This window comes from Carettochelys insculpta, chromosome 9, assembly GCF_033958435.1.
Source record: "Carettochelys insculpta isolate YL-2023 chromosome 9, ASM3395843v1, whole genome shotgun sequence".
NCBI classification, from domain to species: domain Eukaryota; kingdom Metazoa; phylum Chordata; order Testudines; family Carettochelyidae; genus Carettochelys; species Carettochelys insculpta.
Window position 1 is genome coordinate 47563233 of NC_134145.1, and position 19367 is coordinate 47582599.

The 19367-nt window shown below is 45.4% G+C and overlaps 1 long non-coding RNA gene across 1 annotated transcript in view; it reads right to left on the reverse strand.

The window, feature by feature from the left end:
• Positions 1-19367, reverse strand: part of LOC142017492 (uncharacterized) — a 28931-nt gene that overhangs the window by 741 nt on the left and 8823 nt on the right. The window contains exon 2 of the long non-coding RNA XR_012646541.1: positions 14735-14911. This is a non-coding gene — a long non-coding RNA (uncharacterized LOC142017492). The remainder of the gene's footprint in view (positions 1-14734; positions 14912-19367) is intronic.

Below are 19367 nucleotides of genomic sequence, written 5' to 3' on the forward strand. Positions count from 1 at the left end.
ACTGAGATTTTATTTGGGGGCTGCATACATTCCGAATATTTATAATGATGTGTTCGCTGATCTTGTGTTTAAAAGTTGTGCAGTGATATCTCTATAAGGAATATGAGTCTCTCTCTCACATACTCTAGTGTGAATGAAGAGTGACTCCATTCAGATGAGTTTAATCTGGTATTATACTACTTCAAGTAACTTCAGAACAGAGCCCTAACTGGTTATACCAAGTAATCTCTGCCAGGTTCCACCCCAGAAAAACAAGGGCTAAGCCATGTAAGCTTTCATTATAGTTTTTCCAGCTTCTCTTCAATGAAGAAGTAGCAGGATCTTCTTGACCTCATTTTTTTTAAGCAATCAGGTGATTGGCCAGAGCAAAGGGAGGTCTTTGCAGGAATCACTTGTCTCTGCATAGTTGCCTTGGTGGATGCTTTCTGGAGAAAGTCATAAAACAAATGTAATGATTCTGCATGTAAATAGGGTTGGCTCAGATGCTCAGCTTTCATAACTGATCAATGCAGGTAAAATAATGAAAATGAGAAGCACAGATCTCAACACTCAATATAGAATCATTGGCATATGGGAGATAAGATACTTCTGCCCAATGTATCCCTCCCCCTTTAGGCAGTGACTAAAATTTATTACAGCCAAAGCATCATTTAAATCCCATAGATGTAGCTATGCTCTGGTACTGAGCATGAAGCTCAAAGAAAAATAAGATATGAAGAATATTTTCAAGTGAGTACCACTATCTAAACTACAGCTACATGTAACAATTTACAATAAAAGAAAGCTAAATAGATTTCAATTGGGAAAGTGTATGAGAAGTTCACATTGTCTATCTATGGGTGGCAAGAAGGGATTGTGGGGTTTGAGGCAGTTCTGACCATTCATGCTCTTAGCTGTGAGCATCACTGTGCAGCAAATCCATGCTCAACCTCAACAAGTACTGCTGTGGGAATATGTGCTCTGGTTTTGAAGAGATATTGCATGCATACCCAAACGGAATGGAGTGGGGCTATCTCTGGAAGACACAGGGGACTTTTGTGGATCACAAATTCAATGAATCACAGGTGTGATGCTGCTGCAAAAAAGGAAAAGGTCCTGCTGGAAGTATTATCAGGAATGTCATATACAGCACAAGACAAGTATATGTTCCATGTAACTGATTAACAGACAGTTAAGTTCCCAAAGAGGTTACTTTGAGAGGTTGTGGAATGCCTATCACTGGAGATTTTAAGAAAAGGTTGACTGTCTGGGATTACCCAGGTACACTAAACCCTGCTTCATTGTAGGGGGGATGGCCAAGATGATCTTTCAGGTTCATTCTGTTCCCAGCTCACCATCATACACCTGTTATGACTTGTAAATAAAATACAAATTCCTATCATTGCAAACTGGTGGTGGTGACCATGTTCCATCTGTACATTTCACATAATTCACTTCCACACTTTGAAAGCCTTCTTTACATTCATAGTACACCTGGGCACCAGGCAGATACTCTTTCTCTTCATTATTTACAATGTTGGCATTCAAAACTGCAGGGGGTGCACCACAACTTACATCTGAAATGGGAGATAGACAAATAAATGTACTGGTAGGAAAACAATTAAAAAGTGAGTGTCCATAAAAAGAAGTTTCTCACTTGTGTAGTAATGATGGTTCTTCGAGCTGTGTCCCCATGGGTGCTCCACATTAGGTGTCAGGCTTGCCACTGCTCCGCAGATCAGAGATTTCCAAGCTGTATCTCGTCGGGTCATGCATGCACCGATGCATGTCCACCCTTTGCATGCTTTCGGTCACATGCGTGATCCAGTCCACGCCAGTTCCTTGACCATCCGCCCTGGGCTGAAAAACACCAAGCAGAACTCCGAAGCAGGGACAAATGGGTGGGTAGTGGAGCACCCACGGGGACACATCTCAAAGAACCATCATTACTACACAAATGAGTAACTTCTTTTTCTTTTTCAAGTGGTCCCCATGGGTGCTCCACATTAGGTGACTACCCAGCAGTGACCCCCAAAAAATGGAGGTGGGTACTGGATTTATGTGCAGCTTGCCCTTGAAGGACTGCTGTCAATAGACGCGTATCCTCATCCAACACCCGGTGAATCGCATAGTGTCTGCCAAAGGTGTCTTAGGATAACCATGTTGCCGTTCTGCAGATGTCCTTTAATGCAACTCCTTTAAAAGGCTGTCAAGGTCGCTTTTGCTGTAGTGGAGTGAGCCCTGGGCGGAACTAGCAGAGGGGTCTTACGAAGCTCGTAGCACATTTTTATGCAGGATACGATGTTATTCGAAATTCTTTGTGATGATGGGCCTTCCCCCTTTGATCTGGGTGCAAGAGACACCAGGAGCCTATCCATCTTCTGGAAGGGTTTAGTTCTGTCTATGTAAAAGGCTAGCACCCTCCTCACATTGAGTGAATGCAGCCGTACTTTCCCACTTGAGGCTTGTGGTCTGGGATAGAAGTATGGTAGAACTATTGGCTCATTAATGTGGAAATCTGAGGAGATCTTTGGAAGGAATGCCAGGTGTAATTGCAAAACTACCCCTTCCTTCAAGAAAATTGTATAGGGCGGCATTGTGATTATCACTGCCAGCTCACTCACCCTGTGGGCCAATGTAATTGCAAGAAGAAAAGTTGCCTTTATGGTAAGAAGTTGGAGGGATACAGTGGCCAATGGTTCAAAGGGTGGTCTAGACAGTGTGTCAACGACCAGGTCTAAGCTCCATGAAGGCGATAACGGTTTCCGTGGTATAGGTTTGCAAGGCCCTTCAGAAACTGTGTGGTAATGGGATGGGCAAATACAGTTGACCCATACGTCATATGTCGGAATGCCAATATAGCTGCACAGTGGACCTTTAACGATGATAAGGTGAGTCTGCTCCGTTTCAGGTCCAGTAAGTACTCCAAGATTGTGGGAATGGAGACCTCTGATGGAGTTAATTGCTCAGACAGACAACAGGATGTAAAATGTTTCCACTTGTATGCATAAGTCTTCCTGTTAGAGGCCCATTGACTGCATTCCAGGACCTCTTTTACTCCTTCTAAGCATGTTCTCTCTGAGGTGCTGAGCCATAGATTAGCCATGCTTTGAGGCAGAGCATTCAAGAATGAGGGTGTGTTACGGTCCCTTGATTCAGCGTGAGGAGGTTCAGTACCATCAGGAGGGGGAGTGGTGGGCAGCATGACATGTGTAGCAGCAGAGGAAACCAGTGCTGTCGATCCCACATTGGGGCTATAAGTATGAGGCACGCCTTCTCCCTCCTTGCTTTTTCCAGGACCTTGTGAATGAGCCCTGTGGGAGCGAATGCATACAGCAAGGGGCCCTTCCATGAGAGCATGAAGGCATCTCCCAATGAGCCTTGTCCAATGCCCGCTCTGGAGCAGTATTGAGGGCATTTCCTGCTGGTATCGGTGGCAAACAAGTCAATCTGGGGAAACTCCCATCTGTCGAATATGCTGTGGAGTAGTTCAGAGCTGATCTGCCACTCGTGCATGAGAGCAAAATGTCTGCTCAGGATATCCGCCCTCACATTGTGAACACCAGGTAAGTATGAGGCTTTTAGAGTTATGTTGTTTGCAATGCACCAATTCCATAGTCGGACCACCTCTGCGCATAATGCACAGGATCTGCCTTGGCAATAGATATAGAACATTGTGGAGGTGTTGTCGGTATTGACTCCAACTACCTTGTCCCGCAGATATTTGCGGAAGTGCCCGCATGCATTGACCGCTGCCCTGAGCTCCAGTATGTTTATGTGCATTGCCATCTCTGCAGGGGACCATCGCCCCGTGTTGCTTTGTTGCCCATGTATGCCCCCCATCCAATGTGGGAGGCATCTGTCATGAGAAAAACCGTGATTTGCAGTTGGTGGAAGGGCACCCCTGATAGCAAGTTCTTGGGGTCTGCCCATCATGCCAGAGACTTTTGTACCTCCATTGTGGGTGATACCTTTTTGCAAGTGGTATGCATCGTTGGCTTGTACACCATTGCCAACCAGTGCTGAAGGCCTTGAATATGTATGTAGTCCGGCATTCTGCACCACGAACATGGTGGTGGCCATGTGTCCCAGTAGCTGCAAGCAAGTTAGGACTGGCACTGCAGGGCTGTACGTCAGCACTTGCACCAAGGATCAGATGGCGATGTGTGCCAGGCAGAAATATCCTTGATGTAACAGAATGTAGGCATGCCCCTATGAATTCTATGTTTTGTGTGGGCTCCATCATTGATTTTTGAAAGTTGATGACTAGGCCCAGTGAGAGGAAGATCTTTGTAGTAATGTCTATCATGTCCTGGACATCTGCCCATGAGACACCCTTCAGTAGGCAGTCGTCCAGATACGGAAAAATGTATATGTCCTGTCGATGCAGGTAAGCTGACACTACCGAAAGTGTCTTGGTAAAGACCCTGGGCACTGCAAAGAATCTGAAGAGAAGGACTCTGTCCTGAAAGAGTTCCATGGCCACTGTGAAGTGGAGAAAATGCCTGTGTGCCAGATGGATCGTTATGTGGAAGTACGCATCTTGGAGGTTGAGGGCTGCGAACAAATCCTCATCGTCCAGTGCCATGACTATGGAAGTGATTGTGGTCATCTTGAAGCATTGTTTGCAGAGATAGTGATTGAGAGCCTGTGGCTACGTCTACACGTGAAGCCTACATCGAAGTAGCCTATTTCGATGTGGCGACATCGAAACAGGCTATTTCGATGAATAACATCTACACGTCCTCCAGGGCTGGCAACGTCGATGTTCAACTTCGACGTTGCGCAGCACCACGTCGAAATAGGTGCAGCGAGGGAACGTCTACACGCCACAGTAGCACACATCGAAATAAGGGTGCCAGGCACAGCTGCAGACAGGGTCACAGGGCGGACTCAACAGCCAGCCGCTCCCTTAAAGGGCCCCTCCCAGACACACTTGCACTAAACAGCACAAGATACACAGAGCCGACAACGAGTTGCAGACCCTGTGTATGCAGCATGAATCCACCGCTGCAGTAGCAGCAGCCAGAAGCCCTGGGCTAAGGGCTGCTGCACACGGTGACCATAGAGCCCCGCACGGGCTGGAGAGACAGCGTCTCTCAACCCCCCAGCTGATGGCTGCCATGGAGGACCCCACAATTTCGACGTTGCGGGACGCGGATCGTCTACACGGTCCCTACTTCGACGTTGAACGTCGAAGTAGGGCGCTATTCCGATCCCCTCATGAGGTTAGCGACTTCGACGTCTCGTCGCCTAACGTCGAAGTTAACTTCGAAATAGCGCCCGACATGTGTAGCCGCGACGGGCGCTATTTCGATGTTAGTGCTGCTACTTCGAAGTAGCGTGCATGTGTAGACACAGCTTGTAGGTCCAGGATTGGCCTCCAGTCCCCTGTTTTCTTCTCTGTGAGAAAGTATCTGGAGTAAAAACCTTTCCCTCGGAACTTGTCCGGGACTCTCTCCACCACCCCTATAGATATGAGGTGGTCTACCTCCTGTTTTAACATCTTATCATTAAAGAGGTCCCTGGAGAGGGACTGGGTAGGAGGTTTGGGTGGGAGCATGAATCGGAACGGGATGGTATATCCCTTGGCAACAATTTCTAATACCCACTTCTCCGCAGTGATGCTTCCACATTGATGATAGAATGGTCTGAGTTGGTGGTGGAACATATGCTGTGAATGGCACTGAGAGATGTTTGTGGTGTCACAGTCCTCGACATAGCTGCCAAACTTGCTGTTTTGGAGTTTGTGCCACCGATGTACATCCTTGCTGGGGATGCTGCCTAGGTGGCCTTTGCTGTTGTTGGTGGCGCCCTTGATTGTAACCCCTCTTTTATTGTGAGTGCTGGGGTTGGTAGGTGTAACGTCTTTGTTGTAGGTAGAATCTTTTCCTCCTATAGGGAGGAGTGTACATCCCCAGTGTTCTGAGCGTGGTCCTCAAATCCTTGCTAGAGTGGAGGACTGAGACCGTGGAGTCAGCAAACAGGCTTTCCTTGTCAAACAGAAGATGTATGATTTTTGTTTGCAGGTCCTCGAGGATGCTGGGTGTTTGGAGCCACCATTCCCTATGCATCACTACTGCTGGGGCTGTGGAGTGTGCTGCTCTGTCCACTACATCTAGGACAATCTGGACACCTGTACGTGAGGCTGCGTAGCCTGCCTGGACTATCGCCTTTAAGAACGGCTTCTTATGGTCCGGGAGGAAGTCCATGAGAGAGGTAAGTCTGGTATAATTGTCAAAATTATGGTTTGAAAGGTGGGCGGCATAGTTGGCCATGTGCAGCATTACAGTGGAGGAGGAATATACCTTCCTTCCGAGTAAGTCCAATGTCTTTGCATCCTTGTCGGACCCCGCAGATTTGTATTGTGGTGTCTTCGATCTGTGCCGAGAAGATTCCACTACTAGACAGTTGAGTTGGGGGTGGTCGAACAAGAACTCCATTCCCCTGGATGGGACAAAATACTTCTTGTCTGCCCACTTGTTCGTAGGTGGAATCAAGGCTGGGGTCTGCCATACATTTGTGGCAGCTTCCATAAGGGCTTCGTCTCGTAGGATGGCTATTTTGGGTGATGCGGGGGGTCTCAGGTTTCTTGAGGACTTTTTGGTGTTTCTCTTGCACCTCCACAATCTGTATGTCCTGAGTGTGTGCCACCCTTTCAAAGAACTCTTGGAATTGCTTAAGGTCATCTAGGGGAGATATAGCCCCTGGATCAACTGCCTCGTCTGGGGAGGACGAGGAGGCATCACTGCGAAAAGCCTCCCCCTGTTCCTCAGACACCTCCTGTGTCCGCTCCCTTAAGGGTTCTAGGGGAAGGTCTAACGACTCTGGACCCATCCCTGTTGGAGAGGCCATGTTCTCCTTTTGAAGGGAGCGGGGAGAAGTGGCCATGCAATGAAGGTTGAGGCGGAGATCTGTCTCTTGACTTTGAGCCCCAGTGCCAATGATGTTCACTATGATATGAGTGACTGTAATAGCAGGGGCAGGGTCCCAGTGATTGAGATCTAGACCATGACTGGTGTCTGTATGCATTGCGCTGAGTGTGATCTCCTTGATGATGTAGAGATAGGTGGGGATGCTCTATAGAAGAGTTTGTGCGGTTCCTTTAAGGCAACCAGTAAAGGATATCTAAGCCAGGGAGAAGGTGGTCATAGAAATGGAGATGGAGTTCTCAGGAAGGCTGGTGGTGTTGCCGGCCATTCCGGGATACATGTCTCAGGAGGAGAGCTGGAGAGCTGAAAGAGGAATCATGAGAATGTCTGGTGATGGACTTTAGTGCTGGGTCTTAGATCATGCTTTGCCCAGCCTGTGAGGCTGTCTGGTCGGTGCCTCTGCCTCCAGTGCCTGGGACCTCAGTGCAGGCATCGGAGCCATTGGTGCCACGCTCGGTGCCTCCGTGTGTAGCTCTGCGAGAGTAGCAATCTCCGGAACCATCAGGCCCTGTGCCGGGGCCTCCGGTTCTGATGCTTTCAGTTCCATGAGTCTTAGTACCGTAGCCTCTGGTGCCTACTGCATCAGTGTCTGCAGGGTCCTCGGTGCCGACTCTTTGCCAGTTGGAGCCCCAAGCACTGCCTTATGTTCTACAGCCTTTGCGCTGCTTTGAACGGCAAGCACTTTGCGGCCCTATGCCTCACTCATCCTGCTCACAGATACTACTGACAAGGATTGAGTAGGAGATATCTTCTTTTTCTTACGCGTTGAGGAGGTCAAAGAAGTTGCCTTCCTCTTATGTAGCCCTGAGGGCCCTTCCCCCTGGGGAGTCTCCAACGGCTCAGGCTGGACAGCCTTGTCAAACAAGATCATTTTTAGCCTCATCTCCCTGTCTTTCCTTGCTCTGGCTTTTAGTTTGGAGCAGTGAGGACATTTTTGAGGGACATGGGCCTGTCCCAAATGGTGAATACACTTGTTATGGCCATCGGAGGCAGGTATAGCTTTGCTGCACGATTCACATTTCTTAAACCCCGGCGAAGACATCTCTTCTCAGAAGTACTAAACTACTTGTAACTTTAAACAAGGTACTGAACAGCTACTAATAGCTACTAACAGATAAGGTTCACAGACTCTAGAGATAATGGGCAGCTGGAAGCGGCTGCCTCTTCTTTCTTTGTTGTCTCTCTCTCTCTCTCTTTTTTTTTTTTAGCTATCTACAGCAGAACTTGAACAGTTTAGAAGAGAACGAGAAAAAAACTAATAACTATATTAAAAATGTATTTATCTGTCTTAGGCATTGGAGCCAAAGTGAATTCCGTCTGCAGCCGTTGGCAGTTCAGAGGAACTGGCGTGGACTGGATCACACGTGTGACTAAAAACGCACAAAGGGCCGACGTGCATCGGCGCATGCATGACCCGACGAGATACAGCTTGGAAATCTCCAATCTGTGGCACTGGAGTGAGCCCGACACCTAACGTGGAGCACTCACAGGGACCACTCGAAGAAGAAAGGATGGTTACTTGCTTCTAACTGTAGTTCTTCAAGATGGCTCAGCATATTTGCACATATGAGGTACTGTGGTCCCTAACATGGCTTCATGGTAAAACCTTCTCTAACATCATCTGCTAAAGCATGTGTGTAGAGGCCTTCTGTCCCTTCTTTCTAAGTCTCTGAACATATGCATGGGAAAGATACATAAAAGGTCAGGGCACACTCTGTGCCTTCACATCCTTTCACTGCCAATCCAGAAACATAGGAGCCGCATCTACACAAGCATGTCCTTTTGAAATGTTTTTTGAAAGAACGGGCTCTTTTGAAACAGTCTGTGAAGCATCTAAACACAAAACATGTTCTTTTGAAAGTAATTTCAAGGGAGTGAAAGATCTTTTCTACTCCTGTTTGAGGAAGAGCGCTTTCTTTCAAAAGACATTTTTGAAAGAAAATGCGTGTAGATGCTCTGTAACTGCTCTTTTGAAAGAGCAATCCTTGGCACCAGCTCCCTGTGTCCATCTGTGTTTAAAGCCACAGGGACCTAGAAACCCCATGGCAGGAAGCTAAGAGTGTGCTAGCAGCACCACAGGCATGAGCCCACGGCAGCACACCTTTTTGCCTGTACTGCAGCCACCTGATGCACCCAGATACTCCACGGCCAGTAGCTAGGAGCCCCGTGCCCCCCATGGGTCCCACACCAACCTGGTGGAGGGCTTGCAGGAGCTGAAGCAGGGCACAAAAAAGAAGGCCCCATCCTGGTCAGAGCCAGAGCTGCAGGACCTCATTGGCCTGTGGTGGGGACAACAAAGTCCTGCTGCAAATGACCAACCAGTGCAGGAATGTCACAGCCTCACAGTGTCTGCCAGCCTCACTGCCTGGGGGACATCACCCTGCCCCCCAAGTCCCAGACAACATGAGACTGAAAATAGAAAAAATGAGGCAGGTGTTTGTCAAGGCTAGAGGCATGGCTGCTTGGGGGCAGAGCTCATCAGCTACACCCACTACAAGGAGCTGGACAGAGGAAAGAGGCAGCCCCCCCAGTAACGGTGCTGGACACTGCAGGGCCCAATACAGAGCCAATCCAGAGCCTAAGGACCAGCCAAGACCCTTGGGCTTCATCAACCACTGGCAGCAGGAGCAGGAGCTGGAACCCACCTCTGAGGATGATGGGTTGAGTGATGGGATGCTCATCACCCTCTCATCCAGGTCCTCAAGCCAGGCACCATGCACCAGAGCCTCCCTGGCTTCTTCGACGGACCCTCAGGTAGGTACTGGGTGCTTCGGCCACCCCAGGGTGCAGGGAGGCCAAAGCTGAGCATGTATGCAATAGATGCATCCATCCAGATCCTGGTGTGGTTTTGCAGAGACTCACACTTCTCACTTACAAAAATCCAGGCTAGTGGGAACCATCGCATGTGAAAGCTGTTGGAGACAGCTCCCAGGAAGCAGGTGGGCGAGCTATAGGAGGAGGTGGCTAGGGTAAGGAGTATCCATGCCCATGAGCAATTTCTTGAAAGTATTCATGTGGTGACATCTAAGACCGAGGAAGCTGTGCAGCTACAAAGGACTGCTGGCTCTCTGCTGGGAGGGCTTTGGCTTCCTTGATCACAGATGCTGTTCCAAGAAGAAAGGACTGATAAGTGAAGATATGATCTACATATCCAGGATGAGAAAAAGAGTGTTTGGATATAGACTGGCTAACCTAGTGAGGAGGACTTTAAATTAGGTTCAGTGGGGGCAGGTGACCAAAACCCAGAGTTAAGTGACAAATGTGGAGACCTGGAAGATCAGACAGAAATCGGAAGGAGGATGGGTTTCAAAAAAAGGAATAAAGGAGAAACACGACAAAACTGGAAGGCAAAATGAAATCAGTATCTCAGTTGTTTATGTACAAATGCAAGAAATATTGGAAATAAGCAGAACGAGCTTGAATTGCTAGTGAAAGAACACAATTATGACATGGTATCACAGAGACTTGGCAGAATAATGTACGTTATTGGAATATTGGCACAGGAGGGTACCGCTTGCTCAGGAATGAGAAGCAGGGAAAGAGGGAGGACGTATTGTGCTATATATTAAAAATGTATATACTTGGACTGAATTTGAGATGGACATAGGATGTAGATTTGGAGACTCCCTGGGTAAGCTGAAAGAGGGTATAAACAAGGGAGATGTCATGGTAGGGGGGTCTAGTTCAGACCATCTCGCAAGGGAGAAGAAGTGGTGGATGAGGCTTTTTAAAACAATTAACACAATCATCCAAATCACAGGATTTGGTGGTGATGGGGGACTTCATCTGTACAGGAATCCGTTGTGAAAATGACACAGCAGGGCACAGATTATCCAACAAGGTCTTGGAATGTACAATTTTTCATTCCAACTGGTCAAGAATGCTACTGGGGGAAGCAGTTCTAGATTTGATTTTAACAAATGTGGAGGGAGCTGGCTGTGAATTTAAAAGTGGAAGGCAGCTTTGGTGAAAGTGATCATGAAATGATAAGAGTTCACGATCTAACAAACGGTGGGAGGGAGAAGAGGAAATTAAACATGATGGATTTCAAGGGGGGAGACTTTAGCAAACTCAGGAGCTGTCAGGTAAAGTCTGAAGGGAAGTAAGATGAAGAGGTGTAGGAGACAGAAGCATGGGCCTGGTGTAAGAATTCAGGCCTGAACCAAAATAAGCAACAGTTATACTGTGAGTAATAGGTAGGCCCTGTCAAAAGCAGATGTTTGCCTGCAAGTCAGTGTCTGGGATGTGATCTCGGCACTAACACTGTTAAAACATATGGAACATGTAAATACATTCCACCAGGGCAGTAAAAGGACAACCCAACCTAGCACACAATAAGATAGTTTGACAAAAGTGACAATATTTTGTCTGAAACATCAGGAGTGAAAGCACAAAAGCAGGTAGTGAGTAAGAAAGCAGTTATCAGTGTTTCACAGTCATGCTAGAAGGGCGTAACAAGTGCCATTCTGCAGGGATCAGTTTTGGGACCAGTTCTGTTCTCTATCTTTGCAAATGATTTAGATCAGTGGTTCCCAATCTTTTCATTAGTGCAGAACCCAAGCACTTCCCCCTCCAAAGAGTTCCTGGGCCCCCCTCAAAGTCATTTCCAGCTATTACATACACTTAAATGAGAAAGGAAACAACATTTTCATGCAGCAATTAATAACATTGTGGGAAGATATTTAATCTAAAACTAATAATTCATTTTACCTTTGTAATTTATTTAAATATTATTTTCTATGAGCATTTTTATTTATTTTATTTTTTTCATGGACCCCCTCCAGTGCCTTCACAGACCTCCAGGGATGTGTGGACCCCAGAGTGGGAACCAATGGCTTAGATAATGGCATAGAGAGTAGGCTTATAAAGTTTGTGGATGATAATAAGCTGGGAGAAGTGGCAAGTGCTTTGGAAGACCGGATGAAATTCAATAAGGAGAAATACAGAGTATTCCACCTGAGGGAGAACAAGCAGTTTCACACATGCAAAATGAGAAGGGACAATCTAGGAAAGAGTACTGCAGAATAGGATCTAGGGATCACAGCGTACTACTAGCTAAATATGAATCGATAGTGTGTCACTTATCAGAGGGGTAGCCGTGTTAGTCTGGATCCGTAACAGCAATGAAGGGTCCTGTGGCACCTTATAGACTAACAGAAAAGTTTTGAGCATGAGCTTTCGTGAGCACAGACTCACTTCATCTGATACAGCATCTGATGAAGTGAGTCTGTGCTCACGAAAGCTCATGCTCAAAACTTTTCTGTTAGTCTATAAGGTGCCACAGGACCCTTCGTTGCTGTTACAGTGTTACACTGTTGCAAAAAAAAAGCATACATCATTTTGGGATGCAGTAACAGGAATGTCATAAGTGAGACACACTCAAGAAGTAGTTCTGCTTTATTTTGCCTCAACTGAAGTACTGTGTCCAGTTTTGGGTGCCACATTTCAGGAAAGGTGTGAAGCAAGCGGAGAAGGTCCAGAAAACAGGAACAGAAATGATTATAGGCCTAAGAAATATGACCTCTGAGAGAAGATTGAAAGAATTGTGTTTGTTCAACTTGGAAAAAAGAAAGGCAAGAGCAGACTGAATAACAACTTTCAAGTACATGAAAGCGTGTTACAAGGAGAAGGGAGAAAAATTGTTCTCCTTGGCCTCTGAGGACAGGTCAAGAAGCAAGGGGCTTAGAGTATAGTGAGGGAGGTTTAGCTTGGACATTAAAAAATGTCAGAGTGGTTAAGCACCGGAATAGATTGCTTAGGGAGGTTGTGGAATCTCCATCATTGGACATATTTAAGAACAGGTTAGATAAACATCTGTCAGTGACGATACAGTTGGCACTTGGTCCTGCAAGTGAAGGGGACTGGACTTGATGACCTCTCAATGACTTTTAGTTCTTATGTTCTACATATCTGTGATTTTATTATTAAGATTTAGTCGTGACTTCCTGTTCTTGGCAGTAATGCCAATAGCTGCCCTCAAACATGAGATGGGAGATTTCTTCCAAGTTTATTAAAAGTAAGTTCAAAATGGGCACCAGGCAGTTCACCAGGACATAGACCTATGCTGTCATCAGAAGGAGAAAAGTCACAACTCTCATCTCTACACTCATTTGGTGACAAATCAGGACTATCGCCTCTTTTAGCATGTTCTTGTTCAAAAAGGAGCTGTACCCTCATCTTCTGCAAACAGATTATCAGTCCTGAGATGCAGACAAATCCATTATAACTAGATCCAAGGATTTTTCTGAAGCCAGATCTTTTATAGATGAATCACCATAACTAGATTTTGTGGTATTGTTAGTCTCGTTCCTAGATTCCAGGCCTGTATTCAGTTCACTGGCCCCATGGTAATCACCCTGTTGTCCTTGCTGTGAGAACAGCGGATGCTCGGGGGTGGGGAGGGAAGCTGGTCAGACCCACTCATTCCAGTTTCCGGCCCAGGGACCCTGCATGGATGCCACTGGCAAGGACTGACTCCCTTCACCCTTGGTTCCACAGCTCTTTTCCCTGGGCCACTTCCCCAGACGATACACCCTTGATACCTCCTCCAGATAGCAGCAGCAACCAAGATTCAAAAACACCCCCACAGGAGGCGCAAAAGGAGGCATAAACCAGGAGGAAGCAGGCTGTTTAGTTCTTCCTCTATCTTCCTATAATCACAGATCTGACTTCAGATGGATTGCATCCAAGACAGAAACAGACCAAGGCTGGGAAGGAATAAACGAAGGTAAAGATCTTTATGGACACCATACAGTAGTCTGAGGAGGACGAGCAGAAATAACTGAATTAAGCAAAACTATTGATCTCCTCTGCTCTTCTTTTTCTCCTTTTTTTTTCCAGTGAAGATGTCCCATACTTAGGGACTTACTTAGAGAGGTGGCAGAATCTCCATCCCTAGAAGTTTTTAAGTCCCGACTTATGAAAGTCCTGGCTGGGAAGATTTAGTTGGGGTTGATTCTGCTTTGGGCAGGGGTCTGGACTCGATGACCTCCTGAGGTTTCTTCCAGCCCTAAGAGTCTATGATTTTGGAACTTGTAAGGACTGCTTTCTCTTTCTGTCAAATCTATGAAAAAATCATGATTTAATGATTGTACATCAATTTTTAAAGCAAAAAATCCTCTTTGGATTGAAAGATGTACCCAGAATTAGAACAGAGGTTGAAGTCAGAGCCAAAGACCAAGTTGACACTGGGTTTGGTAAAATATTCAGATCCACTCATTTGGTCTTTGGAGCTGAAAACAGAAGTGGCCTTGGTTTTAGAGCAAGAACCATAGAGGCACAGATCTGCTAACCCCGAGGTGTGGGATCTGCTGACAGTGGTTGTCTACTTCCTTGAGGGCATCTTCAGAACTGACAAAGCCAGAGCGGACAATATGGCTCTTGATGCCATAATATGTGCTCTATCTTTCTCCATCTACAATTCCTTTGAAGCCTTGAGGAGCAGGATCTAGAGCTGACCTGAGGAAGATTATAATTTTGAATGATGTTAAGGAGAGAGAGGATTGGTGAACTGAGCTCTTTGTAATGACAATGCATCCTGCTAAGAGAGGAGAGAGTGAACAAACTTTTTACCTTTTTAAAATTTATTTTAAATTACTATTGTAGATGATTGCAAACAGAATGTATTGTCCTACCAATTTTTTTCCCTTTTGATAAACACTGATGCCACCCCAGTCCCTTCGGCACTTGCAATTATCAGTGCATGAATTGGCTATTTCTTGTTTGCGATCAGCATACTGCAATCTATTTGTTCTGTCTGCCCCATCAGGGTGGTCTCTGAATGCCAATAAATGATAACAAAGTAAGAAAGCCATTCATTGTACCTTTACATTCAGGTTGTTTGGACCATTGCCCTGCTTTACACATAACAGACGGTGATCCGCTGATGACAAAACCACGAAAGCATTGATAATGTACTGTGTCCCCAGACATATAATGATCTTCCTTTGTGCTTTTAAGTTGAGCATTGGGAACATCTGGAGCCTTTCCACATAGCATTTCTGAAAAGATACACAAGATTAAAATTAGTGTAGCCCTGCCACAAGCCAGTTCTTGTAGTTAAGCCCTTAGTAACTACTTATATTAGCTATCTACTTTTAAATATAGTTTGTATCCAGAAACGAGAAACATGCACTAACATGTAGGTAAGTAATGAAATTTAAGACATGCCTACTGTTAAAAAACTGGCAGAAAACTGAACAAACACCAGCTATACCAGAGGTCAGCAACCTGCAGCTCCAGCGCCACATGCAGCAATTAATAACATTGTGGGAAGATATTTAATCTAAAACTAATAATTCATTTTAACTTTGTAATTTATTTAAATATTATTTTCTATGATCATTTTTATTTATTTTTTTCACGGACCCCCTCCACTGCCTTCACAGACCCCCAGGGATGTGTGGACCCCAGACTGGGAACCAATGGCTTAGATAATGGCATAGAGAGTAGACTTATAAAGTTTGTGGATGATAATAAGCTGGGAGAGGTGGCAAGTGCTTTGGAAGACAGGATGAAATTCAATAAGGAGAAATACAGAGTATTCCACCTGAGGGAGAACAAGCAGTTTCACACATGCAAAATGAGAAGGGACAGTCTAGGAAGGAGTACTGCAGAATAGGATCTAGAGATCACAGTGTACCACTAGCTAAATACGAATCAACAGTGTGACACTGTTGCAAAAAAAAGCAAACATCATTTTGGGATACAGTAACAGGAGTGTCATAAGTGAGACACACTCAAGAAGTAGTTCTGCTTTATTTTGCCTCAACTGAAGTACTGTGTCCAGTTTTGGGTGCCACATTTCAGGAAAGGTGTGAAGCAAGCGGAGTAGGTCCAGAAAACAGGAACAGAAATGATTATAGGCCTAAGAAATATGACCTCTGAGAGAAGATTGAAAGAATTGTGTTTGTTCAACTTGGAAAAAAGAAAGGCAAGAGCAGACTGAATAACAACTTTCAAGTACATGAAAGCGTGTTACAAGGAGAAGGGAGAGAAATTGTTCTCCTTGGACTCTGAGGACAGGTCAAGAAGCAAGGGGCTTAGAGTATAGTGAGGGAGGTTTAGCTTGGACATTAAAAAATGTCAGAGTGGTTAAGCACCGGAATAGATTGCTTAGGGAGGTTGTGGAATCTCCATCATTGGAGATATTTAAGAACAGGTTAGATAAACATCTGTCAGTGACGATATAGTTGGCACTTGGTCCTGCAAGTGCAGGGGACTGGACTTGATGACCTTTCAATGACTTTTAGTTCTCATGTTCTACATGTCTATGATTTTATTATTAAGATTTAGTCGTGACTTCCTGTTCTTGGCGGTAATGCCAATAGCTGCCCTCAAACACGAGATGGGAGATTTCTTCCAAGCTTATTAAAAGTAAGTTCAAAATGGGCACCAGGCAGTTCACCAGGACATAGACCTATGCTGTCGTCAGAAGGGGAAAAGTCAGAATTATGGTTGGCTGTGCAACCTTAATTTAATTCATATGTTTGTATTCATTATGATCCTATTAAATTACATGATCATACACTTCGACACCACTCACCACCACCACCACCCCAGATTCTTTCCACACTCAGTACAAAGGAGACATACTCAATGAGCAGTCAGTGTTTTGTTTCATCCACATCATTAAGTAGCTGGTCCTAAAGTTTACCTACTGCACACAAGTCACACCCCATTTTGAATACACCATTTGTTATTTACTCCTGGGATTTCCTGTGAAGCTTTTCACTTATATAAGCTGTGTGCGCTGCAATTATACATTCATTTATTTTCACAAGAGCCCTCAGAAGTGTTTAAATGTATGTGAGTGGATATATAAGAGTAATCATGAAGACATAATTAAGGTTGTGCATTGATATTTGCAAATAAAAGGGTATGTCTACACGACAAATAGCACCCTCTATTTCAACATAACTTTGCGAGCATCTCCAAGACACAACTGCTATTTTGCCAGTTGATAGATAGCATGAGCGCATGTAAGGATTACAGGAATCCCTCTGGGTCTGATCCACCTACTCGTGTGCACAAAAATGTTGTGTAAAACCTCTACTGAAAGTCTATATCACAATTGTTATCGTCGTCATAACATGCACACATGGATGGATAACGTGTAAGGAGATTTTTATATATGTGTATATACACTGACAAAATTACGATATTATGGTCTGTGAGTTGAAGCCAGTCACCAGAAGTTGAAAACCAAGTTTACTTCAGGCAGATGTTTATCTAGCAGTCTGTCAGTCAATAAACTGAGAGCTGTACTGTTCAGAATGCCTGCCCGCTTGCAATCTGATCTTAGAGATAATAATGAGATTGTGAAATCTTTGGGGGACGGGTGCAGAATTTACAGCAGAAAATAATCCAGCAGGAGGGAATATAATTTATAAATGAAGATCATGAATTTTGAACTGCAGCTGTAGGTACAGAGATTAACTCTGCATCTTTCATTTAGTATGTAAGATGACAAGGGGTTTGCTTTTTAAAAAAAAGGATCAGAGAGAGGTTGTTAAATATTCAGAGAATTTTGACTGAGACAAAGTTCAGTAGACAGGAGATATAATATTAGTTATTATGATTCCAGTATTTTAACTTACCATCACTTGAAACTGATTTTCATTAACTAACCCTAAAATTGCTTTCTCTCTATATAAATTTAAGTGCTGTATTTTAAGCAGAACTGTGTTCTCTGGTGTAATTGGCAACCTGTAGTGTCCTCTCCCTTTAGCAATAGAGGACCTGGTAATTCTCTGAGGGTATGTCTAACAGCAGTGTAGTGGGGCTGAGTGGCCCCCCACTGACCCGGAGGGGGTGAAACCTCTCAGGGAGCCATTTTGGACAGAGCCTGGCCCCTCTCATTCACCTGACCAGAAGTCAGGAGGCGCAGCCAGGACTATAAAAGCCCAGCCTGTGGCCTCGGTTCGAAGCCAGCCTCCAGGGAAGCCAGAGGCAGGCCCCACGTTCCCTGACTGACAGGGTGAGGACCTGCAGACAGCTGCCGATTGGCCTGGACCTCTTGGACCCCAGCTGACCCTGGAAACACCAAAACACTGATGGGACACCTGGGTATGTGCCAAGGGGAAGACCTGGAGTGGCCCAGGGGATAACGAGAACTGTTAAAAGGCCTTGGGTCAACGTATTCCTGTCTGGATTCCCCGCTGACCCTCGCAGCACACCATGCTGCTGCAACCAGGGCCCATGGGCTGTGATGCAGTGGAGTGGGTGGGTCTGCATTCCGCCCCCAACAGGTTCCCTGTTTTTGAACTGCTGCCTCTCACATAACAGTTGCAAGGCCTGGTTTTGAATTGTTGCTTTTGCTCACCAGTAGTAAGTCTGGACTTAGGAACTAGTGACTTGGGATTTTTTTTTAGTACCTATAGCAGTGGGGTGGAATGGCTGCCCCCTGACGTGGACAGGGAGGAACCCCTCCAGTAGCCAAACCAGTTACAAGGAGTTATTTTGAAATAACTAACCTAACGTCTCCAGGGCACACCTGTATTTTGAAATAATAATAATAATAATAATAATAATAATAATAATAATAATAATAACAGTTGACTTATTTAGAAATTGGTAAACTTAATTCTATCAGAAATGTGTCTATTTCAAAATAGCTGTTTTGGAAAGGTGCTGTGGAGACAGGGAGAAGGGGCTATTTCGAAACAGGGGGCCTCATTGCATGAGAATTAACATTACTTAACAGGGGCATTATGGAAGTAGTGATAGATTTGTGAATTTACATACTAAGACAAGTAAGAGAGTGTAACTGGTTCCAAATCATTGCCATTCAGAATGTGTGTTGGTGGTCTGAGGTAAATGTGTGATGGCAGTAAAGGGCTCGTATACTCTTTCATTCCTAAAAGTATTGGCCTGCTTCTCCTTTCATTCCAACACTTTCTATCCCTTCTCTCAAAGCCCTGGTCTACACTAAAGGGGTTATTTTGAAATAACCCCTGTTATTTCAGATTAACAGCTTGTCCATGCACACAAGACAATTTGTTATTTTGATATAACTGGGAGTTATTTCAAAAAAATGTAGTCTGGGTTTTAAGAGACATAAGCTCCCACTTCAAAATAGTTATTTTGAAATAGTGCAAGTGTGCATGGGCAGGGGCTTGTATTTCGAACTAATTGGCCTCCAGGGACCTGACAGAGCTGGAAACCTGACCATGCTGGGCACACCTCTGGCTAGCTCTACTTCAGAGGCCTGCCTTATTCCAGCCTCCTTCCTGCAGCAAGCCATCACTAAGTTGTCTGAGGTGAATGACCCACATGGCAGTGCCTCTCATGGCTCAGGGTCAGACCTGCAGTCAGGCAGCAGACACTCCCAATGCTACACGATGCTGCATGGGGAGACTGATGCCATGCAGGGAAGCCTGTGGGGGGGAAGTGGCTATCCCTGGCATGTGACATCTGCTGCTCACACAGCTCTGCCAATCCTCCCTCCAGGAGGCA